The sequence below is a fragment of the Diabrotica undecimpunctata genome, chromosome 3 (assembly GCF_040954645.1).
Source record: "Diabrotica undecimpunctata isolate CICGRU chromosome 3, icDiaUnde3, whole genome shotgun sequence".
Classification (NCBI taxonomy): domain Eukaryota; kingdom Metazoa; phylum Arthropoda; class Insecta; order Coleoptera; family Chrysomelidae; genus Diabrotica; species Diabrotica undecimpunctata.
The window spans coordinates 68763330-68778807 of record NC_092805.1 but is presented as its reverse complement, the minus strand read 5'-3'; positions in this window follow the sequence as shown (position 1 = coordinate 68778807).

Below are 15478 nucleotides of genomic sequence, written 5' to 3'. Positions count from 1 at the left end.
AACTTAATATTAGAAAATTATACACTTCTCAACAATTGAAGTGGATATTATGAAAATGTGTATTTTATTTTTTGTTCATAAGGTCAAATAGAAAAATGAAGTGATATAAATAAAGATTTATTTTTACTTCGTATTTTCATACAGATGAACGGAAAGAAAAAAAAAATAGAAAATAAACAAAAATTTTAAAATTAACAACCTAAAATTTCTATTCATGCTCAATTTCTAATATCCTGATAAGAAAAATTAATAGTGTGTGGGTCCACCTCTGTGTCGCCTTAGTGCTCTAACTCTATTTGAAAGACCTCTTAATAAATTATTGATGAACTGCTGCGGTATATGTTCCCAAATCGCGCGTAATGTATTGGCCAACTGATCTATGGTTTGGGGCGGTAGAAGAAGCCTGTTTTGTAGCCTAGACATTTCGGCCCAAACATGTTCAATGCAATTCATATCAGGTGAACACGGTGGCCAGTCCATTCTTGTAATGCCATGAGCTTCTATACACTCGTTGACAATTCTCGCACGGTGAGGGCGAGCATTATCATCAATCAGAACAAATTGTTCGCTTATTGCACCAAAAAATGGAACAACTATTGGTACTATGACTCTGTCTCGATATCGTGTAGCAGTCATTGTCTCATTAATTAAGACGACTAAGTCCGTGCGACCGTCAAAACATATGCCTTCCCACAAGCAAACGGATCCACCTCCAAAAAGAGTGGTTGGGACTCTCAGATTTTCATTGTAACGCTGTCCTCTTTCCCTCCACACCAATATTCGGCCATCATTCCTATACAAACGAAATCTGGACTCGTCTGTAAAGAGACAATTCCTCCAATTTTCGAAATTCCACTGATAGTGTTCCATCGCCCAGCGATATCTGCATGCACGCTGCTCCCTAGTTGGTGGATGGGTAGTGCGCCGTCTAGCCCTTAAATTGGATGCATGTAACCGTCTTCTGACAGTTTAACTGGAAATCGCTCGTCCAGTAGCATGCCTGAAGATACTGTTAATTCTGGAAGCCGTGAATGTGGGGTTTCTTCTTGCCGTCAGAACTACAAAACGGTTTTGCCGACGAGTTGTAGATCGTTCTCTTCCTCCTCCATGCCTGTATATTGCAGATCCAGTTGCTACATACCGATTCCATGCACGACTTATCAGACTTTGCGACATATTTAGCCTCATAGCAACCTCTTGTTGAGTTATGCCTTGTTGGATCAAACGAACTAATTGCTCGAGCTGAACTAGTTCTAAACGTCTTTGCGGCATAATTTTTTTGTGATAAATAGATTTCTTGACTTATTGACGACTGATAAAGCTAATACAAGCACTTTTATACGAATGATATATTCATGTTTGGAACAACATGTCTGTCTCTCTTTGTACGAGATAAGGGCCGATAAGAATAGGGAGAAAAAAACCACATGCAAAAAATATTGGCAATAAAGATAACATATAGAGTATAGTACAAGCAATTATTTTAAAAATAGTTTTATATGTTAATTTTAGGAATTTTAAAATTATCCACTTCAATTGTTGAGTAGTGTAGTATTAATTTTCGTAAGACAGAATGCAATTATAGATATTACTTAGTTTATCAATATCAGTTTTTTTATTAACGCATTGATATTTATTTATGCATACCATTTCTAAGAATTCTTTTATTTAATTGGTTTTCACTATTGATAAACTAAGCAATATCTATAATTACATTCTGTCTCACGAAAATTAATACTATAATTTTCTAATATTAGACTTTCTGACTATAAATACTATAATTTCAAAAAATTTAAATATTCGTATTTGGCGCCACTTTGTACGTAACCATAATAACAATCAAGAGCTAGTTATCAACAACAAAAAATATAATAAACAGAAACGAGTGTCTTTCTGACATAAATCAAACATCAATATAATAATCAATGTCATAATGAATTTATACAAAATTAAATAAAATTAAAATATTGTACTTACATAAATATATAATTTTAATAAGTTAAGTTTTAATGTTTTGTCAATTTAAAAATTTAATGGATTAACCTCATGTTGTAAGTTTTTATACTAGTTTTATACAATGTTATTTAATTCTAATTTCATTGTATTTACTGATACCATATTTTAGCATATCCTGAAGAAGCAAATAAATTTTGAGAAAGCTTGATATAAGAACAAAGAGTTTCACTTTCCTGCCCTATTAATGATTGCAACCTCAAAATAAAACTTTATTTTACATAACGTGTCAGTCAATAATACCTAACTACTTTATATATATATATATATATATATATATATATATATACATATATATATATATATATATATATATATATATATATATATATATATATATATATATATTGAGATGATTGGTGTTTAAAGAAAATAATTTCTAAATTATATACTAGATAGTATTAGATATTAAAAGTATTTGGTTATTTTAATAAGTTATATACTAGAGAATTTTATAAAAATATATTTATGTGAGGGCATTTTTAAGAAATTAGCATATAATAATTGTAAAAAGTTGTATTTTATTGTTGTAAATATATTTAAGTGAGCCATGTGATTAGGAAACCAGATATACATACTCTCGAAGTGACAGTTTAAGTAATGATTACGAATATAAAGTGGGGTTATAATAATAGGTTGTTTAAAATGTGTATTTTATTAAATTAGAATGTTAAGTTACTGATTTAAGTGTATATTCTGATCTGAAAAGCCTAAATGTCAACAAAATTATCAATAGAAAATTAAAGAATTCTCCAGAATAGAGAATTTGACCTTTGTTTACGGTGGAACATTCTCGAAATAATGGTTATGTCTGTGGATCGAACATATACTTTTTTCGAGAACATCCATATAGAAGAAATAGAACAAATCGAACATGATTTCTTACCAGATGGTTCTGGAACATGAAAAAAGGATATAAATACCCGGTGATTTGGATTCAAGAGGTCCAGTCCATTCAGTTAGTCAATCAGTTATGAGTTACAGTTACTATGATGGCCAGTTTTAGTATGAAAATTAGTTAGAGGCAGTCAATCAGTTACAATTGTTCAATATAGTGAGTTAAATCAAGATTAAGAAACAGTATAAAGAAAATATTTTTGAAGATTAAAAATTATGTTATGTATAAATGATGATAATGGAAGAAGTATTAATTGAATATTAAAATTAAATAATATTTTTGGTGATTGGATATTGATAAATTGAAAAGAAGAATAAAAATAAATGCTGTTTGCTGGTTTGCTTGGTGGTTTATAAATGCTGGTGAAGAAAAATATCTTAAATTGGTGGAAGCTGATAATTGGAAAAAGTAATTTCACAAAAACAAGGATAACCGAAGCTGCGAAGAAGACATTGAGTGGTGATTATAATCTATACAGTGGAAAATAGTTCATTTAGGCATTCAGTGACAGAAAGGTACAAAAATTTGTTAATATAATTTAGTTAGTGTCATAACAATTTCAATTTTGAAGATAGTTTGTTTAAATTTTACATTGTCTATAGAATTTAATTAGTTTCATAAGAATTTCAATTTAAAGATAGTTTATTTTAAATTTACATTGGCTAGGTTAGATATATATATGTATGTTTCATAATAGATATAATAAAGATAATTTAAAAAAGTACTTACAAACTAATTCTTTGAGAACCGCGATAAAAACCCTATATTATTAAAAAATACTCATTGCTCATCATTCACAAACAATACATCATAACAATATATATATATATATATATATATATATATATATATATATATATATATATATATATATATATATATATATATATATATATATATATATATATATATATATATATATATATATATATATATATATATATATATATATATATATATATATGTATACATATATAAGATACATAAACATGTAGATTTCTGCGGTTAGAACAATTTAAAACTAGAGCTATGATTAATACTATTACAGGAATTTATATTAAATTTAACAGTCTTTCGGGTTGAACCGCGTCTATTATCCATGCGCCGAGCTTTCGACATCCTCTTCGATGTCTTCTTCAGGGCTTCCGAGATTGCAGTCTCCAGAGCCCCCAGACACTACTACACTTATCACCAACCGATGCATTACTAGTACTGGGAACAGAGGACGGTTCAATTACATCGTCGATAGTGACGAGGTTTGGGTGAAGGTTTTCGTGGGGGGTTAGCGTGGGGATTGGCGCAGGAGTTGGCGCGAACATTTCTGACAGTAGGACTTTGACTGACGGGTGGGGCTGACGATATTTTCCTTATGAGAGGTCTCCAAGTCGATGTTAACCGTATGCCGTCATCTCTTATTGAGACAATTTGGCCTTTTTTCAGTTTCTTTGGCTTCTTGGATAATTCTTGGTTTATAGAAGCGGATGGGGGCTATGGTTCTGAAGTTTTCAAAATCAATTTTGTGACCTGTATAAAGATGGTGTTGAACTAGAGCTGAAATTGAGTCAAAATTGCAAACACAAATGGAATGTTTATAAATTATATTTTAGATTTTTCTATTTGTTTGGCGTATATAGGATCTGAGGCAGTCTACACAAGAAATTTCATAAACTCCGTGTTACTCATTTTGAATGTTGTCTGGGATTGATTGAACAAGAGATGACAGTTTTTGTTGGGGGGTAAATATTGTCTTTATTGCTCTTGATTTAAGAATTTTGTCCAATTTTGTCGGTGACACCTTTGATGTAAGAAAGAAAAGCTTTCGCATGATATGAGGATTGGCGCGAAGATTTCCGACATTGGGATTTTGATTCGAGGATGGAGGGGGCGATATTTTCTTTATGAGAGGTGTCCATGTAGAAGGTGGTGTCATCTCTTTCATTAAGGCAATTTAGTCTTTTTTCTATTTCTATGGCTTCTCAGATAATTCTTGGTTTATAGAAGGGGATGGGGGCTATAGTTCTGGAGTTTTCAAAATCAATTTTGTGACCTGTATGAAGATGGTGTTGACCGAGAGCTGAAATTGAATTGGATTTGCGAACAGAAATGGAAGGTTTATAAATTATATTTTGAATTCTGCGATTTGTTTGGCCTACATAGGATCGGGGACAGTCTGCACAAGGAATTTCATAAACTCCGTGCTGTTCATTTTGAATATTGTCTTTGATTGATCGGACAAGAAATGAAAGTTTTTGTTGGGGGGTAAATATTGTTTTTATTCCTTTTGCTTCAAGAATTTTGTCGATTTTGTCAGTGACACCTTTGATGTAAGGAAGAAAAGCTTTCGTATGATAAGGATCTGAGTCTTTGGATTGAGATTGAGTGAGAGATTGATGTCTGCGGATGCTCCTATTGATGTGATTTTCGCGGTAACCGTTTTGGATGAGGGCTTGTTTTAAACAAGAAAGCTCAGCGGATCTACTTGCATCATCGGAAAGGCGTATTGATCTGGGACAAGGGTATTATTGACTGAATTATTTTGTGAAGGTGGATGGTGAGAGTTAGCATGCAAGTAACGATTGGTATGTGTGGCTTTTCGATAGACAGAATAATGAAAACCTTGGGATTGGTTTTTCTTTATGAAAACATCGAGAAACGGTAGGGATGAATCAGTTTCCATCTCCATCGTGAACTGGATACTAGGATGTATACCATTCAGATGGGTTTGAAAAGACACCAAAGCATCTTTGCCATGGGGCCAAATGACGAATGTATCGGCAAAATATCGTAGCCAGCATGTGGGCTTGAGCATTGATGTGGATAGGGCTCAGGTCTCGAGTCCTCTAGACAAAAAGAACTGCCATTTATAGGACTGTTAAAGAAAAATGAGAGATGGAAATGGGGCAAAGAGCAGGAAGAAGCATTTCAAAATCTAAAGATAGTATTTGCACGGGGAAGTAAGATATACCATCCGATATACACAGCACCGTTTACTTTACGAACAGACGCTTCAATGAATAAGTTTGCTGGGGTTTTATCCCAAATACAAGCAGGAATGGAAGTTCCAATATGCTTTGTGTCCAGAGTAACAAAAATATACGAAAGACGATATAGCGGAATAGAGCTAGAATTTGAAAGTAGTCTTTTTTGCGTGAATAAACTCCAATTTTATCTATTGGGATCAAAGTTCACCACAGAAACAGATCATGCCGCTCTCGTTAACATCATGAACAATAGAGTAGTAAATAACAGAATAAACCGTGACAATTTATTACTACAAGAACATGAATTTAAATTTAAAAATTTAAATATATGAAAGGAAAAGATAATATCATCGCCGATGCTATAACCAGGGATGAATATTTTAAAAAAGGAGAAAAAATGGAAGTTCAGGTTGGAATGAACATTCTAAGAGACGACGACGGAATCTATTCTTTAGAGGAGGTCATGAGAGACCAAGAGAATTTGACAGAACATGAAGAAAATAGAGCAATATAGGAAAAAGGAATTTATATAAAAAGAACAGAGGGAAGATATGCGAAAGGAAAAAGACAGTTAAGATTTGGTTTCACGTACAGTGCATCTGTGTATCCGCTTATACGTATTTCACCCTAATAGTGATCATCAGAGATGGTTATTCACAGTCGCTCTGAAAGTGAAAATAAATCTTTTCTGTCTTAGGAAGCAACTCTAACATGGCTTCGTATAGAAGCAAATAGCGACATCTGATTAAAATCCATAAACTAATTTTCGAAACCAATTCAGATTTTTGCTTTAATCTGTGCCTTCTAAGAATTGCAAGGCAAAACAGACGTTGATAAATATGTTAATAAGAATTATATGTGATTACGGACGAACTGGCTAACAAAATATTGATTTACATACACCGAAACAACGGACACGTCGGAAGCAGGAAAATATTTCTTGTTCAGGAAAATTATATTTGCAAAGGCGATCATAAGTTGGCAAAGGACATCGTGAAAAGGTGTGAGGTCTGCCAGCAATATAAATCGAGGAACTTTAAAAATACAAATATACCTAAAAACATATATCTGGCCAAAAATTAGATCTAATAGCCATCGATATGCTATATATATATATATATATATATATATATATATATATATATATATATATATATATATATATATATATATATATATATATATATAAGAAATACTGGATATATATATATATATATATATATATATATATATATATATATATATATATATATATATATATATATATATATATAGATATACAAACATATCCTTTTTCGAGGTATCAAATAAAAAAATGCAACGGGAATTTTTTTAATTTCGATAATGTCCACGACATTCAGCTCTCTCTAAGATAAATAAGTGCAAAAGATTCTAAATTTGGAGGACAATGCTTTATAAAATGCTTCTGCAATAAAAAATGCTCTTCAAAATTACGTACATGTAAGAAACTCTAACGTATTGTAAAATTCTAAATGTCATGATGTTATAATAAAGGCAATTTTTTTATTTTAATTACAACAATATAAAAACAATAGATATTAAAATTAAAAAATTACGCCTTACTAAACATAATCTAACAAATTATGACATTTTAATACCTAATTGGAGTTTGACTGCTCAAACCCCGATTTTATGAAATTAAGTTTCTACGTTTGCCTTACCAAATTAGTATCTTCTAGATTTAAAGAAAGTTCTTTAGTCATAGGCCGACAAACTATTTTTGACTAAGACCTTAAGTCAGACTCAATTAATGAAAATATTCCACAAGACATCATTTTGGCGGCAGTAGAAAATCCACACTGTTTTTTTTTTTTTTTTTTTTTTAGCCCTTTTTCTATCCGAATTGTCGAATAAAGGCCTCTCCCATTTCTCGCCATGCATCCCTGTTGTGTGCTAGGCGTTTCCACATTGGTCCTGCGACTCTTTTGATATCGTCGCTCCAGCGCATTTGAGGTCTTCCTCTTGGTCTCTTCACATCGTACGGTCGCCAGTTTCCGACTTCTTTGTTCCATCTACCATCTTCGAGACGTTCGTTGTGTCCAGCCCATTTCCATTTTAATTTAGCTGCTTGTTTCGCGGCGTCCTTTATTTTTGTTTTGTTCCGGATTGCTTCGTTCGTTTGCCGATCTATTAGTGAGATACCAAGCATCTGTCGTTCCATGGCTCGCTGAGTTTTTCGAATCTTGTCCATGTTCTTTTTTGTGAATGTCCAGGTTTGAGCTCCGTAAGTGAGAACGGGAACGATACCAGAATCGAACACTTTGGTTTGAAGGTTTTGGGGTATCTTTTTGTCTTTCAGTATGTATGAGAGTTTTCCAAATGCAACCCATCCCATTCTTACTCATCTGCTTATTTCGGTAGTTTGGTTTTCTTTGTTTACCTTTATATTCTGACCCAGATATATGTATTCTTCTACATGTTCCACTTTTGTTCCTTGGATGGTTATCGTCGGTTGATCATCTTTATTCGACATTAGCTTAGTTTTACTCAGATTCATTTTCAGTCCTTTTTTTATGGATTCCGTATGAAGCTCATCGATCATCGTCTTCAGTTCTTTCCAGCTGTCGGCTATTAGTACTACGTCATCTGCATATCTTATATGGTTTAAATACTTTCCGTTTATCGACAGTCCCTTCGTTTCCCAATTTAGTGATTTAAAGATGTCTTCAAGTGCGGCAGTAAATAGTTTTGGAGATATGCTGTCTCCCTGTCTTACTCCTCGGTTGATTTTTATTGGCCTCGTTTTCATTCCGTTATCCATCGTGACTACCATTTCAGCGTGTTGGTATATATTATGTATTAATATCCTATATCTAGAATCTATTCTGCTGTTGACCAGTGCTTCCTCAATAGCCCATAATTCTATGCTGTCAAAAGCTTTCTCGTAGTCTATAAATGCTAAACAGATTGGTAAATTGTATTCGTTAACTTTTTCTATTAGGACCTTTAGTGTGTGAAGATGGCCACATGTACTGAACCCTTTTCTAAATCCGGCTTGCTCTACTAGTTGATATACATCGAACTTTGTTGTCAATCTATTTGTAATTATTTTTGTTAATGTTTTATAAAGTTGTGATAGTAGTGATATTGGACGATAATTTTTCAGATCTGTATTGTCCCCTTTTTTGTGTATTAATATTGTGTTAGCAGTATTCCATTCCCTTGGTATGTTTCGTTCAAATAGGCATTTATTAAAAAGTATTTTTAGGTACCTGATGACTTCTTCTCCTCCTTCTTTCAACATTTCTGCCAGCATTCCATCACTACCCGGTGCTTTATTTCTTTTCAATTCTTTAATTGCATTTTCTATTTCTACTTCGCTTATTTCGGGCATTACTTCAGGATTTACGTTTGTTATTTGTCTTTTCAGATTTTGCTTTGAAGAGTCGGGGGGATCGTTTCTTGAGCGGTATAACTCAGTATAGAAGTTTTCAACTATGTTTGATATCTGAGCTTTGCTTGTTTCTAGTTGGCCTTGTTGATTTTTCATAGTTATAATATTTTTCTTTCCTAATTTCGGTTTGGTATATTTCAGACTTTGATTTTTCTCTATCACTCTTTCTACATGTTCTTGTTGATGTTTTTTAATATCGTCTTTTATCTGTTTTCGTATGGCTCGATTAAGTTCTTTGTATTCTGTGGTATTTCTTTTGTTTAGTGAGAGGAGTTCTTTTTGTTGTTTCAGCATATTCTTCGATTCTGCACTTATTTTGGATTTTTTGTTGTTATGGCGGGTTGCTACTTCTGAGCTAGCATTCAATAGTTCTTTTGTTATAACTGAGTTAATTTATTAACGCTGAGTCATTCTAGATTCAGTGCTTGGGCGGTTTTTAATTTGCTAGCATATTTTTCTTTATCGACTTTTAGCTTTTCTGTGTCTATTTGTATCGTGTTATTAAAGTTAATTCTACGTTTGCTATACTTAATCCTTAGTTTAGCTCTAACCATTCTGTGATCACTACCCAGAGAGACATTATTTATTACTGTTACATTTTCTACGATAACTTTCTTGTTACACATGATGTAATCGATTTCGTTCCTTGTTTTTCCGTCTGGTGATAACCACGTCCACTTTCTTTGCGGTTTTTTCTTATAAAATGTGTTCATTACGAAATATTTGTTGCTATGTAGGAAGTTAACCAGGGTTTCTCCTCTCTCATTTCTAACACCATAGCCGAATTCACCAATATAGTTTTCGCTTTCTTCTAGTCGTTGTCCAATCTTAGCGTTGAAATCTCCTATTATAAGTGTGTAAGTGCTGTAATAGTTCGTGTTGGTTTCTATTATTTTCTCGTAGAACTCATCTATCTCTTCATCGGGGTGTGTTGAAGTTGGGGCGTACACTTTAATGATTTTTAGGGTGATTTTCTCGTTTATATTCATCACAATCATTGCAATTCTTTCTGAGACTCCCACATATTGTTCTATTTTATTAGCATGTTTCTTAGAAACCAGAAATCCTACGCCGTTTAGACTTTGTTCTTTGTGCCCTTTGTAATACAAGATGTTACCTGATTGCAATGTTATGCGCTCCTCACCTTTCCTTTTTACCTCTGCGAGACCAATTATGTCCCACTTTAGGTCCTTTATTTCTTCTTCTAGCTCATAGATTTTTTCATCTCTGTTTAAGGACCTTACATTGAGTGTTGCTATATTCAAGTTTGTTGTTTTTAGCGATTTCTTGCTTCCCCCAGATTCCATGAAGCTGTCCTTTTTTATAAAGGAGTGGCACTTGCCAATACTGTATGATCTACCCACCTGGGGACTTATTCCTATCGTTTTAGAATTCGCCATCATTTTGGGGAGGTTATTAGCCTTAAAACACCGCGCTGGCCAGACGTGTTGGTGAGTGTGTATTCAGCCGTCCATTCTGGATCAGACGCTGTTCGTAGCCGTCCACTCTGGATCAGACGCTACAGTTTGATCTTATACTATCCCTAAAATCAAGGGTTGCCAGCTCCGCCATCTTCGCCGTATCGAAAGTATTCTTCGTCGCCTTGGATGCCGTTCTGGACTTCATCCGTGACCCTGGACAAGGGACCCTTAGCAGGTGCTAGCTTCCCGGGTCAAGAAGCTCCTGGAATCTGCGGAGGGCAGGGATTGATTTACTTTCCCTGATAGGACTATCCAATAGAATCCAAGGGACTCCAAAGGAGTTCCTACCCGCTACCCCCACACTGTACAGTGCGAGAATTATCTAGGGATTTTAATGTTGGAAGGTCTTAAGTATCTTCTTCTTCTTGTAGTTCTTTCTCCTATCGGAGGTTGGCTATCATCACAGCTATCCGTACCTTATTGGAGGCTGCTCTAAAAAGATCTACTGAGCTGCAACTATACCACTCTCTTAGGTTTGTCAGCCAGGAAATTCTTCGTCTTCCTATGGATCTTTTAACCTTGATTTTACCTTGCATTATGAGCCTTTATATCTCATATTTCGCACCTCTGGTAATGTGGCCTAAATATTCCACCTTTTTTGTTTTGATGTGCTTTATGACCTCGCAATCCTTTTGTAACCCTCTTAACACTTCTGCATTTGTAACTCGTTGGGTCCATGGTATTTTCAAAATCCTTCTATAGCACCACATATCAAATGATTCTTTGTTATCCACTTTTAGTGTCCAGCTTTCCATTCCATACAACAAAGTCAAGAACACGTAGCATCTTAAGGCTCTTATCTTCAGATCCAGAGGAAGGTCTCGATTGACAAACATTATTTTCATTTTTATAAATGCTTGTCTTGCAATTTCAATGCATGTCCTTATTTCTCTACCTTGGTCATTGTTTTTATTTACCCAGGTTCCCAGATATTTGTAGTTATTCACTCTTTCTTCTTGTTTTCCCTCGATATCTAGCCTTCCTACTGTATGTTGCTTAGAAATAATCATGAACTTGGTTTTCTTAACGTTCATTTGTAGTCCATATTTGATACTAACTTAATGTTATCTATTTACTAAGCGTTGCAATGCTTCTAGACTTTCTGCAAAAACAGCGGTGTTGTCTGCGAATCTTATGTTGTTTAAGATTTTTTTCGTTTATTGATATACCCTGTTGTTCCTCTGATATTGCTTCGGTAAAAATAGCTTCGCTGTACAGATTGAATAACAATGGGGACAGCACGCAACCCTGTCTAACACCTCTTTTAATTTCTATTGTTTCTGTTTCGACATTTTCGATTCTAACCTTTGCTTTTTGATTCCAGTACAGATTGACAATAACCCGTATATCTCGACTATCCACATTCTTTTCTTTAGTTTTACGAGTTTCTGATGTCGTACTCTATCAAAAGCCTTTTGATAATCTAAAAAGCAGACATAAAGATCCTGGTTCATATCTAGTCGTCTTTGTGCGAGAACTTTAGAAGCGAACAGAGCCTCTCTTGTTCCTAGTACTCCTCTGAATCCAAACTGGGTGTCATCTATATATTCTTCTATTTTTGTGTATAGTCTTCCATGTATTATTTTGAGAAATATCTTAAGTGTGTGGCTTATTAAGGAAATTGTTCTGTACTGGGAGCATTCTGTCGCATGTACTGACTTTGGTAGTGTTACAAACGTGAACAGCAACCAATCTTGGGGTATTACTCCTGTTGTATATACTTTGCTGAACCGATCTAAAAATATATGCAGTGTTTCTTCGTCAATGCATTTAATTAGCTCAGTGGGTATCTGATCTGGGCCTACTGATTTTGCGGTCTTTGCATTTCTAATTGCCTGTTCTAATTCGCACATTATTATTTTCGGTCCTGTTTGTTCCTGTGGTTCTTCTTTTATCATTCTATCATCGTCGAATAGTTTCATTATGTATTCTTGTCAAAATCTTAGTTTATCTTTGATGTCTGCAATGAGTTTACCATTATCATCTTTGAGTACCTATCCCATAGTGTGCTTGCTTTTTGGTATTTGTTAGTTCTTTTATTTTTTTATGCATATTAAAGCTGTCGTTTTTTCTGTCATACTCTTCTATTTCTATGCATTGATCTGTTAACCACTTTTCCTTGGCCTTTTTTATCTCTATTTTAATTCCACTTTGTAGTTCTTGATATTTTGGCTCATTTCTTCCTTTGGCTTTTCTCCTCTCTTCCATTAATGCTAGAATTTCTGAAGTCATCCACTTCTGTTTTTTATTTGTCTTTTCAGGCTTTAACCCTTTATAGGTCTGTGGTCGATATTTCGACCACTGCTCTTATTAATACTTATGAGCTAGTAATTGACATGAAAAGTTACCGAAGTGCAAATTCAGTGTTTGTAAATGAATTGTACCCAAAATGAACACCACAGAACAAAATACGGCAACGTGGCAGCAATGTGGTCGATTCGCCAACCACAACCCATCATACTCTGTAAGTTACCGTTGAACGTGATCACAGGTTTTTGCCGTTTGTAAAAGTTAGAAAAATAATTTACAAAAGATTTATACATCAAACTCAAGGTAACACATCACAGTATTATGGTCTTTTATTATCTATTCAGATTTTATTGGCGCTAAGATGATATATCTTGATTTACTAAACATAACCTCAAAGTAGCACATGCTGATTTTACAATTGTTCTATTGAAATGTATTTTCACTCTTGTTTATTTTAAATCTAGATATACAATTATATTCTTTTTTTCCGTAAATCTGACTTACTTGAATAATATTTCCAAGAATTAAATTGCTGTGCGGTAGATCAAGTAATTAAATTTTTCAAGTATTTGTATACAACAATGTACGTATCTTTTGCAGTAAAATGGAACACCGCAATATACTTGAAAATTTACAAAATATGACTCAGGATGATTTATTTGATTACATAGATGGTATTCCATATCAACAAGCCATAAATTCAGATTTTGAGGGTGATTCTGATGCAGAAGATAATCTTCCTATTTTCAACCGAACGTCGGTTACATCCAACGCGACTATTACTTCATTGTCTAATGATGACAAGGTTGAATTTCTTGATGTTGATTCAGATGACTCAATGGATGATATAGCTTTCCACCCTCAGGTAAGAACAAATCGCATTTTTGACGACGTCGATACTTATTCAGGCGAAGACGAAATAGAAGAGAACCAAGAGAACACAGTAAAGTGCGATGATACATATAAATGGAGAAAGAACGCTTCTGATGCACAAAAATATTCGAATGCGCCGTTTACCAGACCATTTGGCCCACCAAAACCGGTCAATATAAATTCACCATTCGACGTGTTTTCTTTGTTCATGAGCAAAGATATTATAGCTAATATAATTACACAGTCAAATCTCTATGCTCAACAACAAAATCATAATAATCTCGACCTAACTGAGGAAGAACTGAAAGCATTTCTAGGGGTTCTTATAATCATGGGGTTTCATAAACTACCTAGTTTGAGACATTATTGGTCAACTGATATTAACATGCACGTGCCAAGAGTTTCGCAAATTTTTACGCAAAAACGATTCTTAAAAATTCTTCGTTTTCTCCATCTAAACAATAACGAAAACATGGAAAGAAATCAAAATAACCCCAATTTTGACAAACTGTTCAAAGTAAGGCCTTTGATAACAGAACTGCAGCAACGCTTTCAAGAGAACTTTTATACAAGTAGAAATGTTGCGGTAGATGAAAGTATGGTTGCTTTCAAGGGGCGAAGTTCTCTCAAACAATATATGCCGAAAAAGCCCATAAAAAGAGGCTTTAAAGTTTGGGTCGTTGCATGCTCCGAAACTGGATACGTGCACAAATTTAGCATATATGAAGGCAAATCTCAATCACAACATGCTGAATATGGTTTAGGCGCTAAAACGGTATTAGACATTACCGAGTCTCTTAGAGGCGCAAACTACTGCATTTATTTCGATAATTTTTTCTCGAGTTTTCCTCTTCTTAAGAAAATGTTAACCTATGATTTGTTCTGCTGTGGAACTTTTAGAATAAATCGTAAAGGCTTTCCAAAACAAATGAGAAAAGACAAAACAATGAAAATGGTAGAACACGATTATTTCATGTCCAATGATATATCTGTTGTTAAATGGAAAGATCGGGGGCGCAAATGCGTTTTAGTCGGCAGTACTATGCATAATCCACTTGAGATTACTTCAGTTTTGCGAAGAAAACCGAATGGTGAACAAGAAAGTGTTAAGTGTCCAAAAGCCATAAGTGATTACAATCGCTATATGGGTGGAGTCGATCTATTCGATCAACTTCATGCTTCTTATCCAATTTCATGGAAATCCCGAAGATGGTATATGAAGATTATTTACTATTTGATTGATGCAGCAGTGGTAAATTCATATATAACTTATAAGACTACAATGAAAATGAGGTCCATTAAATCGAAACCAATGAGTCACCTGTATTTTAGAAGTGTATTGGCCAACGAGCTCATAGGTGATTTCTATAACAGAAAGAGACCAGGACCTAAGGTAACAATAGGAAGAAATAAACTGAAGAAAATGGGAGCAACCACTAATTCTGTTAGCGTTGAAAGCACGGTGAGACTAAGCGATGTTGGCAATCACATGCCAGAAAAAGGAACATCAAGACGTGGTGCACTCTGTTCAACGAGAGCAAAGCCAAAACGTTCAAGTATTAAATGC